The sequence below is a fragment of the Pongo pygmaeus genome, chromosome 2, assembly GCF_028885625.2.
Source record: "Pongo pygmaeus isolate AG05252 chromosome 2, NHGRI_mPonPyg2-v2.0_pri, whole genome shotgun sequence".
Lineage (NCBI taxonomy): Eukaryota > Metazoa > Chordata > Mammalia > Primates > Hominidae > Pongo > Pongo pygmaeus.
This window is the reverse complement of record NC_085930.1, coordinates 112,028,581-112,053,631: the sequence shown is the minus strand read 5'-3', so window position 1 is coordinate 112,053,631 and position 25,051 is coordinate 112,028,581. Positions and strand designations below refer to the sequence as shown.

The following is a 25,051-nucleotide window of genomic DNA, read 5'->3' as shown; positions in this document are numbered from 1 at the left end:
CCCCCAAGCCAAGGAAAGCCGTGAGGAACTGTGCTACCCGGACTGGTTACTACGCTTTTCCCATGGTTTTTTCAATCTGCAGATCAGGAGATTCCCTCGTGTGCCTATGCCACCAGGGTCCTGGGTTTCAAGCACAAAACTGGGAGGCTGTTTGGGCATTCACCAAGCTAGCGGTAGCGGCAGTTTTTTTTTTTCATACCCGGCAGCACCTGGAACCCCATCTAGACAGAACCGTTCACTCCCCAGGGAAGGGGGCTGAAGCCAGGGAGTCAAGTGGTCTCGCTCCATGGGTCCCACTCCCACGGAGCCCAGCAAGCTAAGAACCATTGGCTTGAAATTCTCACTGCCAGCACAGCAGTCTGAAATTGACCTGGGATGATCTAGCTTGGTGGGGGGAGAGGAATCTGCCATTACTGAGACTTTAGTAGGTGGTTTTTCCCTGACAGTGCTAAGGAGGCTGAGCAGGGCAAAGCAGCTGTGGCCAGACTGCTTCCCTAGATTCCTCCTCACTGGGCAGGGCATCTCTGAGGAAAGGTAGCAGCCCAAGTCAGGGGCTTACAGACAAAACCCCAATCTCCCTGGGACAGACCACCTGGGGGAAGGGGCAGCTGTGTGTACAGATTCAGCAGATTTCATTATTCCTGCCTGCCAGCTCTGAAGAGAATAGCTGATGATCTTGACAAGAGGGATTCTCCAGGCACAGAGCACCAGCTCTGCTAAGGGACAGGCTGCCTCCTCAGGTGGGTCCCTGACCCCGAGCCTCCTGACTGCGAGAAACCTCCCAACAGGGGTCAACAGACACCTCATACAGAAGAGCTCTGGCTGGCATCAGGCCAGTGCCCCTCTGGGACAAAGCTTCCTGAGGAATAAGCAGGCAGCAATCTTTGCTGTTCTGCAGCCTCCACTGGTGATACTCAGGCAAACAGGGTCTGGAATGGACCTCCAACAAACTGCAGTAGACCTGCAGAAGAGGGGCCTGACTGTTTGAAGAAAAACTAACAAACAGAAAACAACAATATCAACATAAAAAAACCCCCACACAAAAACCCCATCCAAAGGTCATCAGCCTCAAAGATCAAAGGTAGATAAATCCATGAAGATGAGGAAAAGCCAGCACAAAAATGCTGAAAATTCCAAAATCCAGAATGCCTCTTCTCCTCCAAATGATTGCAACTCCTCTCCAGCAAGGGCACGAAACTGGATGGGGAATAAGTTTTATGAATTAACAGAAGTAGGCTTCAGAAGGAGGGTAATAACAAGCTCCTCTGAACTAAAGCAGCATGTTCTAACCCAATGCAAGGAAGTTAAGAACCTTAATAAAAGGTTACAGGAACTGCTTACTAGAATAACCAGTTTAAAGAGAAAGATAAATGACCTGATGGAGCTGAAAAACATAGCAGGAGAACTTTGAGAAGCAGACACAACTATTAATAGCTGAATCGATCACGTGGAAGAAAGGATATCAGAGATGGAAGATCAACTTACTGAAATAAGGCATGAAGAAAAGATTAGAGAAAAAAGAAGGAAAAGGAACAAACAAAGCCTCCAAGAAATATGGGACTATGTGAAAAGACCAAACCTATGATTGACTGGTATACCTGAAAGTGATAGGGAGAATGGAACAAAGTTTAAAAACATATTTCAGGATATTATCCAGGAGAACTTCCCCAACATAGCAAGATAGGCCAACATTCAAATTCAGGAACTACAGAGAACATAACTAAGATACTCCTCAAGAAGGACAACTCCAAGAAACATAATCGTCAGATTCTCCAAGGTTGAAATGAAGGAAAAAATGTTAAAGGCAGCCAGAGTGAAAGGTAGGGTTACCCACAAACAGAAGCCCATCAGACTAACAGCGGATCTCTCGGCAGAAACTCTACAAGCCAGAAGAGAGTGGGGGCCAATATTCAACATTCTTAAAGAAAAGAATTTTCAGCCCAGAATTTCATATCCAGCCCAACTAAGCTCCATAAGTGAAGGAGAAATAAAATCCTTTCCAGACAAGCAACTGCTGAGGGATTTTGTCACCACCAGTCCTGCTTTACAAGAGCTCCTGAAGGAAGCACTAAATATGGAAAGGAAAAACTGGTACCAGCCACTGCAAAAACACACCAAAATATAAAGACCAATGACACTATGAAGAAATTGCATCAACTAATGTGCAAAATAACCAGCTAGCATCATGATGACAGGATCAAATTCACACAGAACAATATTAACCTTAAATATAAAAGGGCTCAATGCCCCAATTAAAAAACAATGACTGGCAAATTAGATTAAGAGTCAAGACCCATTGGGGTGCTGTATTCAGGAGACTCATCTCACATGCAAAGACACACATAGGCTCAAAATAAAGGGATGGAGGAATATTTACCAAGCAAATGAAAAGAAAAAAAAAAGCAGGGGTTGCAATCCTAGTCTCTGATAAAATAGACTTTAAACCAACAAAGATCAAAAAAGACAAAGGGCATTACATAATGGTAAAAGGATCAATGCAACGAGAAGAGCTATCTATGCTAAATATATATGCACCCAATACAGGAGGACCCAGATTCATAAAACAAGTTCTTAGAGACCTACAAAGAGACGCAGACTCCCAATAATAATAGTGGGAGACTTTAACACCCCACTGTCAATATTAGACTAATGAGACAAAAAATTAACAAGGATATTCAGGACTTGAACTCAGCTCTGGACGAAGTGGACCTAATAGATATCTACAGAACTCTCCACCACAAATCAACAGACTATACATTCTTCTCAGTGCCACATAGCATGTATTCTTAAAATTGACCACATAATTAGAAGTAAACCACTCCTCAGCAAATGCAAAAGAATGGAAATCATAACAAACAGTATCTCAGACCACAGTGCAACCAAATTCAGGATTATGAAATTCACTCAAAACCACACAACTACATGGAAACTGAACAACCTGCTCCTGAATGACTACTGGGTAAATAACGAAATGAAGGCAGAAATAAAGTTATTTGAGACCAATGAAAACAAAGACACAATGTACCAGAATCTCTGGGACACAGCTAAAGCAGTGCTTAGAGGCAAATTTATAGCACCAAATGCCCACAGGAGAAAAAGGGAAAGATCTAAAATCGACACCCTAACATCATAATTTAAAAAACTAGAGCAGCATGAGCAAACAAATTCAAAAGCTAAGAGAAGACAAGAAATAACTAAGATCAGAGCAGAACTGAAGGAGATGGAGACACGAAAAACCCTTCCAAATAATCAATGAATCCAGGAGCTGGTTTTTAGAAAAGATTAACAAAACAGATGGAACACTAGCTAGACTAATAAAAAGAGAGAAGACTCAAATAGACACAACAAAAAATGATAAAAGGGATATCACCACTGATCCCACAGAAATACAAACTACCATCAGAGAATACTACAAAAACCTCTATGCAAATAAACCAGAAAATCTAGAAGAAATGGATAAATTCCTGCACACATACACCCTCCCAAGACTAAACCATGAAGAACTTGAATCCCTGAATAGACCAATGAGAAGATCTGAAATTGAGGGAGTAATTAATAACCTACCAACCAAAAAAAGCCCAGGACTAGACAAATTCACAGCCGAATTTTACCAGAGGTACAAAGAGGAGCTGGGACCATTCCTTCTGGAACCATTTCAAACAACAGAAAAAGAAGGATGCCTCTCTAACTCATTTTATGAGGCCAGCATCATCCTGATACCAAAACCTGGCAGAGACACAACAAAAACAACAACAAAAAATTTCAGGTCAATATCCCTGATGAACATCAATTGGAAATTCTCAATAAAATACTGGCAAACTGAACCCAGCAGCACATCAAAAAGCTTATCCACCACGATCAAGTTGGCTTCATCCCTGGGATGCAAGGCTGGTTCAACATACGCAAATCAATCAATGTAATCCATCACATAAACATAACAAATGTCAAAACCACATGATTATCTCAATAGATGCAGAAAAGGCCTTCAGTAAGATTCAACATCCCTTCATGCTAAAAACTCTCAATAAACTAGGTATTGATGGAACATATCTCAAAATAATAAGTGCTATTTATGACAAACCTATAGCCAATATCATATTGAATGGGCAAAAGCTGGAAGAATTCCCTTTGAAAACCGGCGCAAGACAAGGATGCCCTCTCTCACCATTCCTATTCAACGTAGTATTGGAAGTTCTGGCCGCGGCAATCAGGCAAGAGAAAGAAATAAAGGGTATTCAAATAGGAAGAGAGAAAGTCAAATTGTCTCTGTTTGCAGAAGACATTTTTATATATTTAGAAAACTCCATCATCTCAGCCCAAAAATTCCTTAAGCTGATAGCAACTTCAACAAAGTCTCAGGATATAAAATTAATGTGCAAAAATCACAAGCATTCCTATACACTAACAATAGACAAGCAGAGAGCCAAATCATGAGTGAACTCCCATTCACAATTGCTACAAAGAGAATAAAATACTTAGAAATACAGCTTACAAGGGATGTGAACAACCTCTTCAAGGAGAACTACAAACCACTGCTCAAGGAAATAAGAGAGGACACAAACAAATGGAAAATCATTCCATGCTCATGGATAGGAAGAATCAATATCATGAAAATGGCCATACTGCCCAAAGTAACTTATAGATTCAATACTATTCCTATCAAGCTACCATTGCCTTTCTTCGTAGAATTAGAAAAAACTATTTTAAATTTCATATGGAACCAAAAAAGAGCCTGCAGAGCCAAAACAATCCTAAGCAAAAAGAACAAAGCTGGAGGCATCATGCTATCTGACTTCAAACTATACTAAAAGGCTGCAGTAACCAAAACAGCATGGTGCTGGTACCAAAACAGATATATAAACCAATGGAACAGAACAGAGACCTCAGAAATAACATCACACATCTACAACCATCTGATCTTCAACAAACCTGACAAAAACAAAAATGGGGAAAGGATTCCCTATTTAATAAATGGTGCTGGGAAAACTGGTTAGCCACATGCAGAAAACTGAAACTGAACCCCTTCCTTACACTTTATACAAAAATTAACTCGAGATGGACTATATAGTTAAATGTAAAACCCAACACCATAAAAACCCTAGAAGAAAATCTAGGCAATACCATTCAGGACATAGGCATGGGCAAAGACTTAATGACTAAAACACCAAAAGCAATGGCAACAAAAGCCAAAATGGACAAATGTGACCTAATCAAACTAAAGAGCTTCTGCACAGCAAAAGAAACTACCATCAGAGTGAAAAGGCAACCAACAGAATGGGAGAAAATTTTTGCAATTTTTCTATGTGACATAGATCTAACCACCAGAATCTACAAGGAACTTAAACAAATTTACAAGAAAAAAACAACCCCATCAGAAAAGGTGATGGGTATGAACAGACACTTCTCAAAAGAAGACATTTATGTGGCCAACAAACATATGAAAAAGAGTCATCATCACTGGTCATTAGAGAAATGCAAATCAAAATCACAATGAGATACCATCTCAAGCCAGTTGGAATGGCAATTATTAAAAAGTCAGAAAACAACAGATACTGGCAAGGCTGTAGAGAAATAGGAACACTTTTACACTATTGGTGGGTGTGTAAATTAGTCCAACCATTGAGAAAGACAGTGTGGCAATTCCTCAAGGATCTAGAACCAGAAATACCATTTGACCCATTTGGGTATACACGCAAAGGATTATATATCATTCTGCTATAAAGACACATGCACACATATGTTTACTGCAGCACTATTTACAATAGTAAAGACTTGAAACCAACCCAAATGCCCATCAATGATAGACTGGATAAAGAAAATGTGGCTCATATACACCATGGAATGCTATGCAGCCATGAAAAGTAGGAGTTCATGTCCTTTGCAGGGACATGAAACTGGAAACCATCATTCTCAGCAAACTAACACAGGAACAGAAAACCAAACACTGCATGTTCTCCCTCATAAATGGGAGTTAAACAATGAGAACACATGGACACAGGGAGGGGAACATCATACACCACAGCCTGTCAGGGAGTGGAGGGAAAGGGGAGGGAGAACATTAGGACAAACACCTAATGCATGCAGAGCTTAAAACCAAGATGATGGGTTGATAGGTGCAGCAAACCACCATGGTACATGTATACCTATGTAACAAATTTGCATGTTCTGCACATGTACCCCCAAACTTAAATTAAAATTTAAAAAAGAACAATATTTGAATCTCTGAATACTCTTTTAGTCCAGGGTTCAGCACACGTTTTTTTCTATAACAGTCCAAATAGTTAATAGCCCAAATATTTCAGGCTTTGCAGGCCACACTGTCTGTATGGCAACTACTCAACTCTGTCATCATAAAGTAAAGGCAGCCATAAAGAATATAGAAAGAAATAAACACGGGTGTGTTCCAATAAAACTTTATTTATAAACAACAAGCACTGGGTCATGTTTAGAGAAAAGCTACAGTTTGCAGGTTACTGCTTCAGTCCAAAAAATAAAATAAAATCATATTCCTTTCTACTATTTTATTAGAATTTTGTATGATAAATTACAGAGCTTAAGACAAACATGTTACATATGTTGTAGGTATCTGCAGTTTGTCTATTTCACAGAAAACACCAGATATTTAATAGTATGATTAAATGCTCATGGATAGAAAGGGAATTTTAACATCTGGCCTCCCAGGAGCTTATTTGTCTATGATAATACATTGATAAAAGCCTATGAGACTAACCAAAAAAGATCACAGTGTTTACATACATTTGTGAAGGGAAAATGAGATACAGAGATTTACCAAAGACTGAAGGACTTAGAAAGTCTACCTTGACGTCTAGCAAAAAAAAAAATGTGATTACTATTCATTGCAGCATTATCCATAATAGACAAGATATGGAAACAACCTAAATGACCATCAGTGGATGAATGAATAGAAAAAAATGTAGCATATATACACAATGGAATACTCGTCAGCCTTAAAGAAACGAGAAACTCTCACTGTGACAATAAGGATGAATTATCCTAAGTGAAATAAGCCAAGCACAGAAAAACAAATACTACATGACTTCACTCATATGTGGACTCTAAAAAAGTCAAACTCAAGAGAAGTAGAGGGTAAAATGGTGGTTACCACAGCGGGAAGGTGTGGACAAGAAAAGGAAAGATATAAATCAAAGGGTACAAAGTTAAGTTAGACAGGAGGAATAAGTTAGTTAATAATAATGTAGTATGTATTTCAAAATTATTACAAGAGTAGATTTTAAGTGTTCCCACCACAAAGAAATGATAAGTACGTGAAGTGATGGACATGTTAATTAGCCTGATTTACTCACTCCACAAAGTATACACAAATCATAACATTACACTCTATGCCATAAATACACAATTATAATTGTCAGTTAAAAATAAAGTATAATTTTAAATAAATAATGTTGATAAACTTTAAAAATAAATAAATGTGAACACTTCTGTAGTTTCAATGAAAAAAGTTTTGGTGACAAATGTTAAGTTCATTTATATTTTCTGTCTTTCCTGGGCAATTGAATGAAGGCTCAGATGTGAGGCTGAGACTCCTTACATCATGCCTAGGTAGGACAGGAAACGCACAGACTCATAACCACGAACAACTTCAGGCCCAGCACATTCACAGCCTTCTTCCTCAGTTTCCTTAAATTTGTCTTCTTAAATTTTTATGATATATACTATTATTAGGCCTGGGCTAAAATAGCCAAGCACATACATCTCAGAGTTGCCCTGGCAACTGAGGCCAATGAAGTCAGAAGAACATAAATGCCACGACTTCTCCAATGGTACCTGGAAGATCCAGAGCATCACTCACAACACCGGCCCTTTAACGGTAGTATTTTAAACTATATTCTACTAAGGCATAACCACACAAAACTATCTTAATTCCTTCTTAAGAATTGCAGCTAGTTCTTCTCCAGGTCTCTGCATGATGCGCACGCTGGCCTGGATTACCTCTTAAGTCTCTTTGACTATAAATGCTAACATTCCATTCTCACATTCTTCTGAATACAATATACCATAACAATTTTTGTTCTTTGATTTGACTAATTATGTAGCTCTAAACATAATTTAGAGCTACATAAATTATTCCTGGGTAAATAAAAAGAGAACTCAAGCTAAGTAATTTTTTTTAGTTAAAAAAAAATTCTGTATTGTTTTCTATGACTTATGAACTCACCTCAAACGTAATTTCAACAGACGGATGTTAAAGCACATAAGGAAGAAGGGTGGCTGCAAACATTTACAATTCTCTAAGGCAGAATTTTTCTAAATTGTGAGAAGTGATCAATAAGTGGACAATGAGATGAGTTTACTGGTTATTGACTGGCATGTTTTTAATTAAAAATAATAAAACAAAGAATATCCAAGGGTGTCGCACATAGTATTGTTCTGTAATGTACTGAGTGGTAGCATAAAATGCTTTTCGTTTTTTAAACCATGAATTGAATAACTTTTGATAAAACATCTGACATCCACGGATTTAAGGAGATTGCTTTAGAGACAATATTCATTTGTCTTTCAGTAATTTCTTAAAATGTGGTTTTAAAAAATCGGTCTCCTTACTTTAAGCACCTCCTCTCACACAAGCATAGGTCCAATTGGTGGAGACAGTGATCAAACCCCAACGCACTCTGAGTTGTGGCACCATCTACTCAGTGCACCCTTCATTTGATGCAGTACTTTGGAGAGCAGCTCCAGTGCTCAGGCCTCGCAGAGGCCAAGGAGGATGAGGCTTACCACTAAAAAAAAGTTGATGTTGCTGATTTCTAGAGAATTATCAGACAGCAAGTATTCAATAATCATAGCAGATCTTAGAAAATAATGATGCAAAAGACTCTTTTACTATCAGGCTCTGTTGTGGTTGGCCACCATGACTTAAATCATCTGTCATTTTACTACATGAGCTTGTTATATCCTAAATCCGAAAAGAATGAAATGTCTGTAATTTACAGACAGCCTGAAGCACAAGAAGTGAAGAGATTTACCTAAATTTTTTTAAACCAAAACCAAACAAAATGAAGACCTTTTTGAAATGATCCCTGATCTTCAAAGGACTGTGAACATATTAACTATGTTACAGTATACTTTTCTTCCTTTATTTTAGCCAGCTAAGCACACTGTGTTTAAGTAACTCCAGATGAGTAAACTAAAATACACTGCACTTCCCAAATGCAGTTTCCAGGACCACTTTACCCTGGGGTTGGTTGGTTTGTTTCCCCTTTAATGGTGCCATTTAATGACAGATTTCATGTGGTTAAAGAGTCTCCCTTACAAAGTTTGGGTTCAGAAATGATTTTGTGTATCTGTGGTTTATATTATTAACAAAGGAGGTAGTGTTTCAATTACCAAGTTTGGAATAAACTTATAAAAACTTTTAGAATACATTATTTCACAATCTAACTCCCTCCTGTGCCTAAATGTTACCCTTAATGTTGGAAAAAAATTTTTTAATTTATTTATTAATGTTCGATAGTCCAAGTGTCAATACACAGTATTTTAAATGTCATGTATTTAAGTACTATTTAAATAAACTATGTATTTAAATTAGGATAATTATTTAGTTGAGATTCATCTATGGAAGCTACAAGCACAAATTGATCTTAAGATGATTTTGTCACGAAATGTGCTGTGATTATTAAATAATTAAAATGCATATTTTAAAGAATGAGTCAATACTTTTCATGTAAGAAAAGTATTTTTTTTTTTTTTTTTTTGAGATGGAGTCTCGCTCTGTCGCCCAGGCTGGAGTGCAGTGGTGCAATCTCAGCTCACTGCAAGCTCTGCTCCCAGGTTCACGCCATTCTCCTGCCTCAGCCACCCGAGTAGCTGGGACTACAGGCGCCCGCCATCACGCCTGGCTAATTTTTTTTGTACTTTTAGTAGAAACGGGGTTTCACCATGTTAGCCAGGATGGTCTCAATCTCCTAACCTCGTGATCCACCCGCCTCGGCCTCCCAAAGTGCTGGGATTATAGGCGTGAGCCACCGGGCCCGGCCAAAAGTACACTTGCTTTTGAGGTAAAGTCATAGCAGTGGCCTATGGAATATGGTGGCCTTGGTCTTTCTCTATTTTCTGGCACAGCTGTATTTCATGTCCATTGAAAACAAAGGCTAAATACAAAGTAAATCTGATAATATTTAGATATAAATTACTAGTTGTAATTTAGGAAAAGTAGGAATAAGGAGATTAACTTCATTTATATTCAGAGAGATAAAGAAGTGGGTTGAGCTAAATTTCACACCATTATTAATATTTTCTAACTTTCCTTTAAAATTTAAAACTTTTGCCTCAAGGCCATGTAGGGATGAACCAAAAATAAAATTAAGAGGAATGAAGTCTCTCTGTCCTACCCCCACCTTAGTCCTACTTATTCAGAGAGCAGAGGAATCAGGAGAAGGGAGAGGTAAAGAAGGGAAAGAATCTCTGCCTGTTCTGAGCTCAGTTTTGCAGGACAAAGAAATCAGCTCCCCCAAGAGTGACAGGAAAGGTCCAAGGAGATCACTGGGTTGGTCCAAGGAGCTGCCCCATCTTAGGTTCCCTTGCTTGCTTGCAGTTTTTATCTACTCATAAAAAGAGTAGACAAGACACATGAAGCAAGACACATGACGCAAGAGGTGTAAGTCCAGATCCACTGTCTTTGAGCCCCCATCCAGCAAGGACACACTGTCATCTCCAAAGGGCTTCTCCATCTCCATCCACCCTCTCTGCCTTTCGGGCATCCACCTTGTCATGCAGTTCTTACTTAGATAGAGACTTGATTTTCTGGCAACTACCTCAGTATTTAATTTATGATTAACATTACTGAGCTCTTGCCATGGGCTAATCTTATAAACTCAAAGTCCATGCCCTCAAACTCCAGAGTCAAGCAGGTTAACAGATATACAAACAAATATAAAAGTGGAATTAACTTCTATCACAGATATGCATGTATGCACAGGATGTAAGGGAACAGACATGAAGAAAACCTAGCTAGCCCAAACTGGTGAGAGGAGGCGTTCGTGAGCCTTGAAAGACAGTAGGAATTGGCCAGTTATGATGTGGAGAGGGACAGGCATGATAGAGGAGGGTAAGGAGGACTACCAGGAGAGCATTGTAAAAGGTCAGTGTGACGGATGGAACAGAATGATGCAGCCTTGAATGCCATGCTAAGAAATGCTAAGAAGTTTGGGTTTTACCCTAAAGGTTATGGGTAATCTCTGAGGATTTTAAGCAAAATGACACAGCAAGATTTGCTGTTCAAACTCCAATCTGATTGTAACAGGAAAAATGAACTGGAAGAAGTGGTCTAGAACATTACTATTCAAAGTGTGGTCTGCAGACCAGAGAGAGCCTACAAACTATCACAGGTCTATGACAAGATAACTATAGAAATCTGAAAGATAGTTTCTTTCTGTTGGCTCTAATGATAAAAAATTTGAAGTTTGTGACAGTTTTAAAATATGGCCCCGCCAAAATATAAAAAACAGGATATTTATACAGTACCTCCCCATAAGATATTTATAGTATCTGAGAAACCTGGCAGACACCACCAAGGGAGCAAGTTTCACATCACAGTCATTAGACATATCCCCATGGTATACACCCCAATATGATGCACTGAGGAGGGGACAGCATCGCTTCCATGTTATTCTTGCCAAAAATGCATGACCTCAATCTAATAATGGAAAAACATCAGACAAACTTAAATGGAGGAGCATTTTACAAAGTAACTACCCAGTACATAAAAACGTATTATGGTTATGAAAGACAAGAAAAGGCTGAGGAACTGTTCCAGACTAAGGAGACATGAAAAACAAATGTAATGTGGGATCCTAGATTAAATCCTGAACCAGAAAAAGTATATTAGTTGGAAAATGGGCAAAATTGGAATATGATCTACAGCTCGGTTAACAGTATATCAATGTTAATTTCCTAATTTTGATAACTGATAACCGTTCTATGGCTATGTAACATGTTAACATTAGTGAAAGCTGGCTGAAGGACCCATGGAAATTCTTTGTACTACTTTGACTCTGCAAGGTTAAAATTATTTCAAAATTTAAAAGTTTTTTAAAATGACTTCTGATTTATTTGACTCTTCTCTGAGAAGAAGGATTTGTGTCTTCTTCCTGTGAGTCTGGGCAAGTTTAGGACTGCTTTGACCAAGAGAGTAGCATAGAAGTGACACTGTGATTTCTGCCTATATTCTGTCTTTTTTGAATTTCATCTTTATAGTATTTTATAAAAATATTCTAGTTACCTTTTGTTGCATAACTAGCTACTCCAAACTTAGTGGCATAAAGCAATAACCATTTTACGAAGTTCATGGATTCTGTGGGTCATGAATTTCGGCAGGACACAGTGGGGATGACTTCTCTTTGTTCCATGACATTTGCGGCCTCAGCTGGGAAGACACAAAGGCTGTGGGGGATGGGAACAGCTGGGGGTTGTGATCACCTGAAGGTTTCCTCACTCACACTTCTGGCACCTGGGCTGGGATGATTCAAGGAAGGCTCAGTTAATTCTGTTGACTGGAGCATCTATCTATAGCTGCACTCTCCACACAGCTTGGCCTCTCTCTGCATGATAGCTGGGTGCCAAGAGGAAGCATCCAAGGAGCAGGCATTCTAAGAGAACCAGACGGCTTTTCTAACCTAGCTTTGGAGGTCACAACATTACTTCGATTGCGTTCTAAGTGGGCATGCACAAGTTATGAAGGCAGTCCAGATTCAAATGGAGTGCAACTAGACTCCACTTCTTGATGGAGCATGGCACAGCTACAATACAGAAGGGCATGTGGGATGGGAAATATTATTACAGACATCTTTGTAAAATATGATCTACCACAGTATGAGTCTGCAACAAATAGAAAATTTTAAAACTGCTTCTTTGGCCAGGCGTGGTGGCACATGCCTATAATCCCAGCTCTGTGGGAGGCCAAGGTGGGCAGATCACTTGAGCACCAAGAGTTTGAGACCAGCCTGGGCAACATGGAGAAAGCCGGTCTCTACAAAAAAAATATAAAAATTAGCCACGCACAGTGGTGTGTGCCTGTAATTCCAGCTACTCGGGAGGCTGAGGTAGAAGGATCACCTGAGCCCAGGGAGGTCAAAGTTGCAGTAAGTCAGTAAGTTGTGATAATGCCACTGCTCAATGTCTCAAATAAATAAATAACCGCTTCCTCACCAGTCTGAGTAGCACTAGCCTACATAACCAGACAGACCAGTTAATAGGCCACCACAGCAATCCAAGGGGGACACCACTGGGGCCTTGTGTTAGTTTTCTATTGCTGCCTAACAAATTTCCACAAACATAGCAGCTTAAAGCAATATCCATTTATTAGTCCAATGTCCTATAGGTCAGAAGTCCAGCTCAGCATGGCTGGTTAACCATCTCAGGATATCACAAAGCTGGAATCAATGTGTCAGCTGGGCTAAGTTCCAGTCTGGAGGCTGGAGGTGGAGAGAATACATTTTCAAACTCATTCTTATTGTTGGCAGAATTCAGTTCCTTGCAGTTGTAGGGCTGAAGTCCTCATTTCCTTGCTGTTGCCAGCTAGGGATCTCTCTCAGCTCCTAGAGCCACACATATCCCTTACTATGTGGCCCTCTCCTTCTCTAAAACAGCAAGTGAGGATCTCCTCCACGTCAAATCCTTTTCAAGCCTCAAATCTCTTGGATTTCTCTGTCTCTGACCTCTAGACCACATTTAAAGGGCTCTTATGATTGGTCAGGCCCACCCAGATAATCTCCATATTTTAAGGTCAATTAATTTGCGACCTTAATTACATCTGCAATATTACTCATAACAGCACTAAATTAGTGTTTAATTGACTGGAAGGTGCTATAGACACACCAGTGGCTGGAAATCTCCAAGGCCATCTTGCAGTTCTGCCTACCAGAGCCTGAACTTGCCCCTGATCCCAGTTCCCTTACCCCTGCCTCCTTTCTTAAAAGTAATTCACATTTGGTTCTCTGAATAAGCTGCTTCTGGCCTACTTGTATACCAACCAAAATAGAAGCTGGGCTTTGTTTAGCTTTCCAACAATGCCAGTTAGGAGGTTTAGATTTCATATTTGCTCAGCAACTGATTGAACACTAGACTACAAGCAAATCTTTTTTGTTTACATAATTTACCAGTCTAGTGGACCAAGGACAGTCATTTTAAATTAAAAATCTCTAACATCAAGCTGAATTTCAAATTTTTGGATCAGTGAATCAGCTTCAAAAAGAAACAGTTTCATAATGTTTAGCTATGGTATGATATTATGTCTACCCTGAAAGCAATAACATTTGTGACATTTCTCCTTGAAATGTTTGCCCTTGCCTGCAATTCTTGCTAATTCTGCAGAGAATTGGCAGAAGTCTTACCATTAAGGTACATATATAGGGAGTTATATTTCACACAAAAAAGGGGAGGGCAGGGTTGAGATTTCAGCAGCATTAGTATAAATAAATTTTAGAACTGGTCATTTTACAAAGATCTACAGCGTCATCCTTATGGACAGGCATTACACTTTTTCCCTAAGGAAGTTTATACTCCAGTAGGCACAAAATGTATATAAAAATAACTTAATCCAAGTTATAAGACTGACTGCTTAATTTACTGAGAAAGTCTTAGAATTAAGTTAGAATATGAAGCTATACTAGAATATACCTCCAATTTAGGGAAATCGTCCATTGCCTACCAGCATTAAAAATATGGATTTTAGTAAGACAATTTTGGTTAGGTTAAAAGCAAATATTTTCCAATAGAATGGAGATTTTAAATGTAAATAGAATAATTTTATGTTGCATTAATAACTTTGTAAAATGCTTTTATGCCTATTACCTCAATAGATGTCCAATACAGCCCTGTAATATTCCACACCTGTTGAACAAAATAAGGCCATAGAGTGTTTCGATCACAGAAAGTACAAAAGGAGAAATGGGAAAGCTGCAGTCAAAAGGATCTCCATACAGTGTGCAGGACTATTTTATGAAGTACCTCTGACTCCTTCCAACCCTGGTTGCTATGATGTGGTTGCAAGTCCTGTTTCATCCAGGGCTTTACAGACATTGTCCCTACATCATGGTCTGTAATGCTCCTGCTACCCAGCTGAGGGCTTTGGCCTCTCACTCCCACATTCTTTCCAGTGCTTTCCATTCCTTCTGGGTCCTGAGGCTTCACTCTCTCTCTCAACCTCATCGCTCTGCAGCTGGCCACCTTTCTCTAATGATTCTTTGAATCTTTGGCATTCTCCCCAAGACATGACTCTGTATTCATCCCACAGCTTCACAGGTTGAAACCACATGTAAGAGGCATGCTCATCCTTGCACCAGAGCCGGAAGGGGAGTGAACAGGAAGAGGCAGTATCAGTAAGAAAAAGAATTGACAGTGGCAGAGACCAAAGGCAAGTCCCTAAGAGGACCACTAGATTGTACCAGAATTTCTTTTCTCCTACAGATACGAACCCAATAATAAAAAAGAGAAATTCCATATATTTTTTAAATTATTTTCCATTTAATGAACATGCTTACTTCCTAAAGTCATTTTTTTGGTCTTGATAACTTAATGAAATACAAGAGATTTTTTGTTTTGGAATCTACCTGAAATCAAGCTAAGATTTCTCTCCATTCACTCGATAAACATTTGTTTGGTATCTTTTATGTGCCATGCACTGGGCTAAATGAGAGCTGCAGCAGGTATTATAAATGCTAGGATAGATACATAAAGATAAAGATCTCTAAAGGTACAGAAGAGACAACAGAATAACCTTTTCTATCTGAAGGGCATTGCAAAGGCTTCAAAGTGCAACCCGTAATGACAACAGTAGTAAACATGGATTGCACAGTTACTATCTGGAACTCACAGTAACAAATGCTGTGTATGTGCTAATTCATTGGATTCTAACAAAAAACAAAACGTCATAGTTAGACATTACTATCTTTTTACTTCAGATGAGAAATTAAGGCAGAAAGAAGTTAAGTAAACCAGTTAAGTAGCAAGTAGAGGGGCTGAGATATAAACTTAGGCAGCTTAGATCAGAGTCCACATTCTACAGGGTAGGTATGGCCTGAGGTTCAGCAAAGGAGCAGGTTTCTGACAGCAGGTGGAGGAAAGTGCAGGAGGGAAGAATGGACAGATAGACATGAAGTGTGTCCTGGGCAAAGGGAATAGCATGACAGCCAAAAACAGGATGGTCCATTAAAGGCAGTGAAAGGTTTAAGTGAAACAGCAAGTTTATTACGTAAGTGGAAGAGGCAAAAAGAAGGTAGCAAAAGATCCAACTAGAAGAATAAGCCACAGCGGATCACAGAAGATCATGTTAGTCATGCTGAGTTGCTTGAACATTATCCTCCAGGTCAGGGCTGGCAAACTACAGCCTGTAGGCCAACTCTGCCAGCCACCTATATCTGTATAGTCCATAAGCCAAGAACAGTTGGTGGGTTTTTCAATGGTTGAATCAATCAAGAGAAGAATATTTCATGATATATGAAAACTGTATGAAATTCAACTTTCAGTTTCCACTAGTAAAATTTTTTTGGAACACAACCCTGTGTATTCATTTACATACTGTCTATGTTTGCTTTTATGATATAATGGCAGAGTTAAGTAGCTGTAACAGTGACCATATGGCCTGCAAAACCTAAAATATTTACTATCTGGCCATTTACAGAAAAAAGGTCTGCTGAGCCTTTCTCTAGGTGGCTGGGTGCCATTAAGGGTAGGATTAGGTAAAGCAATGTCATTACCAGATTTATATTTTTTGCAAAGATTATTCAGGCAACAATAAGGAGAATAAACTGAAAACGAAAAAGGACTGGGAACAAGATCAGTTAGCAGATTATGACTAATCTCAAGATGATCAAAGCACGAATCCACAGGAAAAAGCAACAATGAGGGGTATTAATGAAGTCATATCAATAGGACTTGATAATCTACTGAATGCATGAGGGGAGAGAAGAGATCTAGAATGACTCCAGGTACTTGATTTGTCCTACCAGGAGACCACCACCATGACTACCACCCAGAGCAATAAACATCACAGCAAGCAATGTCATTTATTGAAGCTCCCTGTGCAATGATGCATGGTGCTTAGTGCTTTACCTCTCACTTGATCCTTACTGTGAGGTAGTAATAATTAACCTTATTCTACAATAGAGAAAACCAGCACTGAACCTCACCCAGGTGGTCTGAAAGCCCCCAGCAAAATTGGTGTTCCAATGCCAGAGTAACTAGCAACCCTGCCCTAACGGGAAATGAAAGGGAGCTGGGATGTGGCTGTTTACAGTGTGCCTTTCATGGGATCCTTCTTTTACGTGGTGGATGGCCTAATGCCTAATTGTCTGACCCATGACCAGGGATCCTTCACATGGGGAACTTGCTTATACTGGCAGATGTCCTTGTGGCTCTTGCCTGACCCATGTCCAGTTTATGATTGCCTGACCATCACTCTGGCTCTGAAAGCCTGACATTGTGTTCTCCCAGGCATCCTGGGGAAAACTCTGCCTGAAGCATCCCCTAGTTCTTCATCTGGAAGGTACAAACTCAATATACCACCACAATAGGAAACAAGATCAAAGAGTTTTATTTACAAATCTTGGGCAAAAAGAGTGTAATGAATCAGGAGGGCAGCCCTCCATCCCTGGGTCACATGAGGCAGGAATGACGTCAGACAGAGAAAAAGAAAAATGCATGGCAAGTAGCAGCATATGTAAGAGAATAGGGTGTGGGTCACTTCAAGTTAACAGGCAAATGTCTGCATGGTCCCTTTAGAGGAAGCAGCAAGAAAGCAGGAGCCCACTTTGCTGGGCAGGAGAGATGCCCCTAGGTTCTCATCTCTGACCACTGGCTTGAGCGATTTGGGTATAGTGTAGAAATGGAAACCGAGTCAAGGGTGACTGAGCCTTGATTTCTGTAGGAAAAGTTAAATTTATGTTGAACATGGATGTCAAGGCAACATAAAATCACAAGAACTCACTACACCAAGGTAACACAGCTAATTTGTTTCAGAGTTTATAACCTTAACTGCTGCAATGTACAGAGGAGAAAGGCATGGTTGGACAAGAAGACCAAAGTTGGAAAAGAAGAAGAAGAAGAAAACCGAGGGAGGAATCTCAGGGCATATCAACACTTAAAGAGTTGGTAGGAAAAATAAAACCTGGTGGTCTCAATGTTCACATGATGGAAGACGAAAGAACATCAATGAAGGTGAAATGAAAAGGGTCAGAAAGAATGGGTTAACACTGTACTCATTCTCCTTGCTGTTTAGATTTTAGGTTCAGTCCCAGTTCCTATAAATGATACTTTTATTGCATATACTGAGTAACTTTAGTATCTCCAAGCCTATTTTAGGAACTATGTCTAAGATCAATCATGATACTAAAGTTACTAAGGAACAAAAATAGAGTGATGATCAACTTGAAACCATTGAAAAGGCTATCTTGTTGACCATGAAAACCATAAGATGGATTATGGATTGTCATTCATGCTAATGTTTCATAAGAACCACCAGCCTGTGTTTGTGTGTGTACTTAACAAATCTATAGTTATGTCCTAATTATAAAAAATATTAAGAATTATAATTTTACAACCGTACATATTTATATAAATATATAGAAGCATAAATATATTGTTACATTTAGAAAAAAAGTATTACGAATAAAATATAACCCCACTATTCTAAACAAATCAATGAATTTTGATACGTTACTTGTCTTTTTTCTACTCATATATGACATAGGATCAACCCAATCTCTAAAATAATAGCTACCATTTAGTGAGCATGTACTGTGTCACACTGTGCTATGTGCTTGGACATCCACACTTCAATTAATGTCTAACAACTCTATGAGGTTAAGCCTATTTTACAGAGGAAGACACTAAGCCACAGATTGGTGAAGCAATTTGCTCACAGTCACTCAAACAGTAAGTAATTGATCTGAGATTAGAACGGATATCTACCTAAGAGCCTGTTAGATATATTACATCAGGATAGAGGGTGGGAGAAAAAGTTCAAATTCTATTGGGTTTTTAAAAATATATGAAAAACATTTTCCCATGTCATTAAATATTCATTTAAAATATTAGTTCTTTTAGATACGTAGTTTTCCAACCTATAATTTATTTAACTAGTCCTCCGTTGATGGTCCCATTTTCCATTTTGTACTCCTAGACATAGAAAACAAAATAAACCTAGTGGGGTTTAGAAATCACTTCAAATGGGTTCCAGTCCTCACTCAATTCTCTACCCTTGTATTCTTGGACAACTTCCATAAACTCTGAGTGTTACTTTCATTACATGTAATACCATTGCCTACTTCACTTGGTGACAGTGAGGAGGAAATAAGGTTGTGCCTCTGAAGCACCCAACACTGTCTGGTCCATAAAAAGCTCTCTCTGTAAATAGATACTAGGCTGGGTATGGTGGCTTATGCCTGTAATCTTAGCACTTTGGGAGGCCGAGGTGGGTGGACTACTTGAGTCCAAGAGTTCAAGATCAGCCTGGACAACATGGCAAAACCTCATCTATACAAAAAATACAAAAATTAGGTGGTATGGTGTCACACACCTGAAGTCCCAGCTACTTGGGAGGCTGAGGCAAGAAGATCACTTGAGGCTGGGAGATTAGAGCTGCAGCGAGCCATGATCCTGCCACTGCACTCTAGCCTGGTCGACAGAGCAAGACTCTGTCTCAAAAGAAAAAAAAAAAAAAAAGAAGAGAAGAGAAGAGAAAGCAGCTGTCTTTACTATTTTTATTGTTGTTGTTTTAAATAACGTTTAATGGGCATTCTTTTTTGTGGGCATTCTTGTATATAAACATTTGTGAATATCTTTTACTATTTTCTTAGGATATATTTCTAACAGTGAAATCAAAGGTGTTTAATATATACTGACAGTGTGCTCATCACAAAGGACATACTAATCTGAACCTATATTTATTAATCTTAATTTTAAAATGTATATATTGTGTACAACATGTCAAAATGTTTGGAAATATGTATAAATCATGGAATGGCTAAATCAAGCTCATTAATATATACATTACCTTCTTGTGGTGAGAATACTTAAAATCTACTCTCACCAATTTTCAAAAATGTAACGCATTGCTATTAACTGTAATCACCAGGTTGTACATTACATCCTATCTAACTGAAATTTTTTAGCTTTTGACCAGCATCTCTCCAACCTTCTACCTCCTTCCCTCACCCCTCAGTAACCACCAGTCTCCTCTCTACTTCTGAGTCAAAATTTTTACATTGCACATATAAGTGAGATGATGCAGTATTTGTCTTTTTGTGCCTCATTTATTTGACTTAACATAACATTCTCCAGGTCCATCCATACTGCCATAAATGACAGGATTTCTTTGTTTTTTAAAGGCTGAATAGTATTCTATTGTGTATATCTACCACATTTTCTTTATTCATTCATCTATTGATGGACATAGGTTGATTCCATATTTTGGCTACTGTGAATAATGCTGCAATGAACATGGGAGTGTAATAACTTTTTGAGATAGTGATTTCAATCTCTTTGGATAAATATTCAGTAGTGGGATTGCTAGAACACATGGCAGCTGTAGTTTTATCTTTTGAGGAACCTCTATACTGTTTTCCATAATGGCTGTACCAATTTCCATTCCCATCAACAATGTATAAGAGTTCCCTTTTCTCCACACCTTCTCCAATCCTTGTTATCTTTCATTTTTCGGATCATAGCCATTCTAACAGATGTGAAGTGATTGCTTATTGTGGTTTTAATTTGCATTTCCCTGATGATTAGTGATAGTGAGCATTTCTTCATATATCTGTTGGTTATCTGTGTATCTTCTTTTGAGAAACGTCCACTCAGATGCTTTGCCCGTTTTATCATTGGGTTGTTTTCTTACTATTGAGTTGCTTGAGTTCCTTATATATGTTGGATATTAACTCCTTATCCGATGTATGGTTTACAAATAGTTTCTCCCATTCTGTAAGTTGTCTCTTGACTCTATTGCTTCCTTGGCTGTGCAGAAGTTTTCTAGGTTGATGGAATCCCATTTGTCCATTTTTGCTTTCTGTTGCCTTTGCTTTGAGTTCAAAGATATACCAATTTAAAAAGCAAACAGTGGTGTATGAAAGTACATATTTCACTAGACTCCCAATAAATGCTATTAAAAAACAAACTCTACCAATTTGTTTTTTAAAAGTATGTTGTTATCTTAATGAAATTTTATTTTATTATTAATGAGAGTGATTTGTTTTCATGTTTATTGTTAGGAACAGCCTTTTCATGTCCTTTGTCCATTTTCCCTTTGGGCCTACTCTCTGTTGGAATTTCAAGATATCTAATAAAACCTGTCCCTAAAAACTGACCATTTGTTTACCCTGTAAACAACTGAGTTCAGCAGAATTTGTGACTCCAAGCAGAGAGAAGGAATGCACCCCAAAAAATGGTGTGTTCTGAAGATACAAAGTGTCACCGAGGCATTGACATCACTGAAGAACCATGACTTCACCGCCTGGGTTTTTTCCCCTATGTAATATGCTATGGCAAAGAACGCTAAGTGATACCACATGTTTGAGATGGTAACAAAAATGTACCAAGCAAGTCACAGAACATTATTTGAAACTCAGACCACTGTTTAGTCTGGCAGCTCTTGTGCTCTTTAATTACATGGCTAAAGCCACATCTGTATAGCAAACACTGTAATGTATTCTGGCCAATAACTGTCATCACATAAAATCAGAAGACTCTTGATATGGAAGAAGATTTGCTGTTGAGACATGACAGCTGAATTGAGAGTCCATGTTTTATGCCTCATGTTACATTCCATTCAGTCGGGCTTCACTTTGTTCTACTTAGTAGACTGCCAGTGGCAGGTGTATGCAATATATTCACAATAATATATGACTTTATTAAGAGACGATAACAACAAAAAAGAATTCACAGCACAAGTACTTTGTTAATTCTAAAATGGTAAATGATCTTGGCAAATTACCAAAAGAAAAGTGTAAATATTAAAACAGAACCATGATGCCAAAACAGGTCAAATATGAATAGTATCAAGGAATTGACTCTCTCATATTTCAGAAAGCACACTGATCACATCAGGAGATTTTGTGTAGCTATTATTTCTACAATTAGGATACCATCAGCTGATGGTTTTACTGGCTGCAAAAACCAAATAAATAACAGTTCCTGAATTAGCTATATGATACACAGAGAGACCCAATAACCACATAAATACAAAATATAAGGACACCATAGAAATTCTTTGTTGCAAGACAATGTTTCTTGTTGCCACTGTCTTCAGTGCTGCATATTTTAACATCATCAGAAGCAAAATAAATTTGTTTTACAAGTTCAAAATAACTGAAAGACATTAACTGATGAGCCAAAAATCAAAGAAACCAAAAAGAAAAGTTGTAAACTCTCATCAAACAAAAAATAAACAAATGGCTGGGTGTGGTGGCTCACACCTGTAAGTAATCCCAGCACTTTGGGAGGCCGAGTCAGGTGAATCACCTGAGGTCAGGAGTTCGAGACCAGCCTAGACAACATGGTGAAACCCCATCTCTACTAAAAATACAAAAATTAGCCAGGCATGGTGGTGCATGCCTGTAATCCCAGCTACTCGGGAGGCTGAGACAGGAGAATCACTTAAACCTGGGAGGCAGATGTTGCAGTGAGCCAAGATTGCACCACTGCATTCCAGCCCGGGTGACAGAGCTAGACTTCATCTCAATAAATAAATACATGTATCTGTCAAAGCATATGTTGCCCACCATTAATATTCTGGTCTAAGGCAACTGTCACTTTTATACATTATTTAATAAACCAGTAAAATTAAGATATTAATCTGATATTTTTTCAAAAAATAGGTAATTTTAAAAATATTTCCTTTAAATCCTGAAGATAATGATACCCGTGATGGCTGAGTAAAGAAACAGAAAACTGTTTATTATAGTAAAGGACAAAGTAGATTGCTTTGAGGCCAGACCTATGTGTGTATGAGAAACCAAGCATCCACTGAAGGATATCAATGATTGGACGACTGATGGCCCATAAAAGCTTGTGATGGTTTGTGTTTTACCAGTGTTACCATAATCATCATCTTCTCATGGGCAATGACATCCTTATCCTAGCAAATACAAAAGGGAGGTCCCATTTCTATTGGCATACAGGCCACTTACAGCTCTCACCTCCTCCCCCACTGGACCAGCCAGGAAAGCTCACTATGCACTCATACATACAAAACTGTAGAAACTCCTTAGAAAGGTAGCTGTATACAACTGAGTCATTTCTTAAAAATGACTGGTGAATTGAGAAGCCTGCCACTGCCTGCTTGGAGCCTAGCTCTGGATTTCACATCACACTCTGAGAGCCCAGGCAAGACCTCCCGCAATAAAATAATTATCGTATTTGAGTGCTACTGTTTTCACAATGCTTTCATGCCATCTCCAAAATGTAGAATGGTCTCTGGTTTTGCCTAGTGTCCCAGGAAGCCTAAGGCTCTTCCTAGCGAAGAACTGAGGAGATGACCAGAGACCTGTGGGCTGCATCCACTGCCCACCCCTCCAGAGCTCTGCCAAGCTTCAATAGGAAACACATGGAGAATCACTGCCCCAAATTGTGTCTCAAAATGCCTAAATCTGAGCAAATAATGAGCAGGTAATAAAATATGGTCAAAGGCATAGTGTACCTGAGACTTAATCAACATTCTAGATATATATGTAGCAAGGAACCTGGAAGAGACATACTTTAAGCAGAAGTTCAAGAAGAAAATGGAAGAATGATCCAACAACATATACAACTCTTAAATCATAAAAACCACTGGCCCTAAAGCCTGGAAGACCCAGGCTAAAATTCACTTCTAGGAAGAGCTCCAGAGCAGGCTGAGAGACTCAAACAGGTGAGTCCTTCTGTCCAACGTGAAAGAAGTAAATTAAGTAGTAAATTCTGAACATGCTTAAATGATTTATGAGAGGATATATAACATATTTTTCCCCAAGAAGAATAATTATTTCCTAATAATTGTTTAAAAGGCAAGTATAAAAAAAGGAGCTCATAAAAATGACAATTAATACCTAACTTTTTTTTTTTTTGAGACAGGGTTTCACTCTTGTTGCCCAGGCTGGAGTGCAATGGCGTGATCTCGGCTCACTGCAACCTCTGCCTCCCGGGTTCAAGTGGTTCTTGTGCCTCAGCCTCCTGAGCACCTGGGATTACAGGCACATGCCACCACGTCCAGCTAATTTTGTATTTTAGTAGAGACAGGATTTCTTCATGTTGGTCAGGCTGGTCTCGAACTCCTGACCTCAGGTGATCCGCCTGCCTAGGTCTCCCAAAGTGCCGGGATTACAGGCATGAGCCACCGCGCCCAGCCAATACCTAACAGTTTTTACTCTTTATCTTAAAGTAAGAAACAAAGGATAGTATCAAATGACTACAGCTCCAAACAGAATTATGTAAACAGTAACAAGGCGTTAGGACAGTGTTAGTCATTGTTTTTATGAATATTCTAAAAATAGCAGTATGTAATATAGTTTCCAATTACCCAAATAAGAATTCAATACCTTGTCTGCCCAACTGATTGCAATTGATGAGGTCTAACTGTTTTCTTAGCCTACCCTCAATCACCCAGTCAGCACCATTTCAAAAATCTCACTTTTAAGTATCTCAAAGCCAAAACACAACTTCTTAACTTTCCAGCTCAATTACCCCTCTCCACTTGTGACACTTCTCTTCTCCTCTAGGGAATGTTGGGGGAGGAGGGTAGGAATCCCCAAGTGGGTAAGAACATCAATCTAGCAGGTCACCACTTGCCCTCCGACATCACCAGTTTTACCCTTTCCAGGAGAGAAAGCATCAGAAAACTTGCAGTAAAAGCCAGAAGTAGGCTAGGCACGGTGGCTCACACCTGTAATCCCAGCACCTTAGGAGGCCGAGGTGGGCAGATCGTTTGAGCCCAGGAGACCAGCCTGGACAACATGGTGAAACCCCATGTCTACTGAAAATACAAAAATTAGCTGGGCATGGTGGCACATGCCTGTAATCCCACCTACTTGGGACGCTGAGGCAGGCG

The 25,051-nt window shown here is 39.0% G+C and overlaps 1 protein-coding gene across 6 annotated transcripts in view; it reads right to left on the bottom strand.

Annotated features, from left to right (window-relative positions):
- ULK4 (unc-51 like kinase 4) overlaps positions 1–25,051 on the bottom strand; it is a 722,036-nt gene that overhangs the window by 376,766 nt on the left and 320,219 nt on the right. The window lies entirely within an intron of this gene.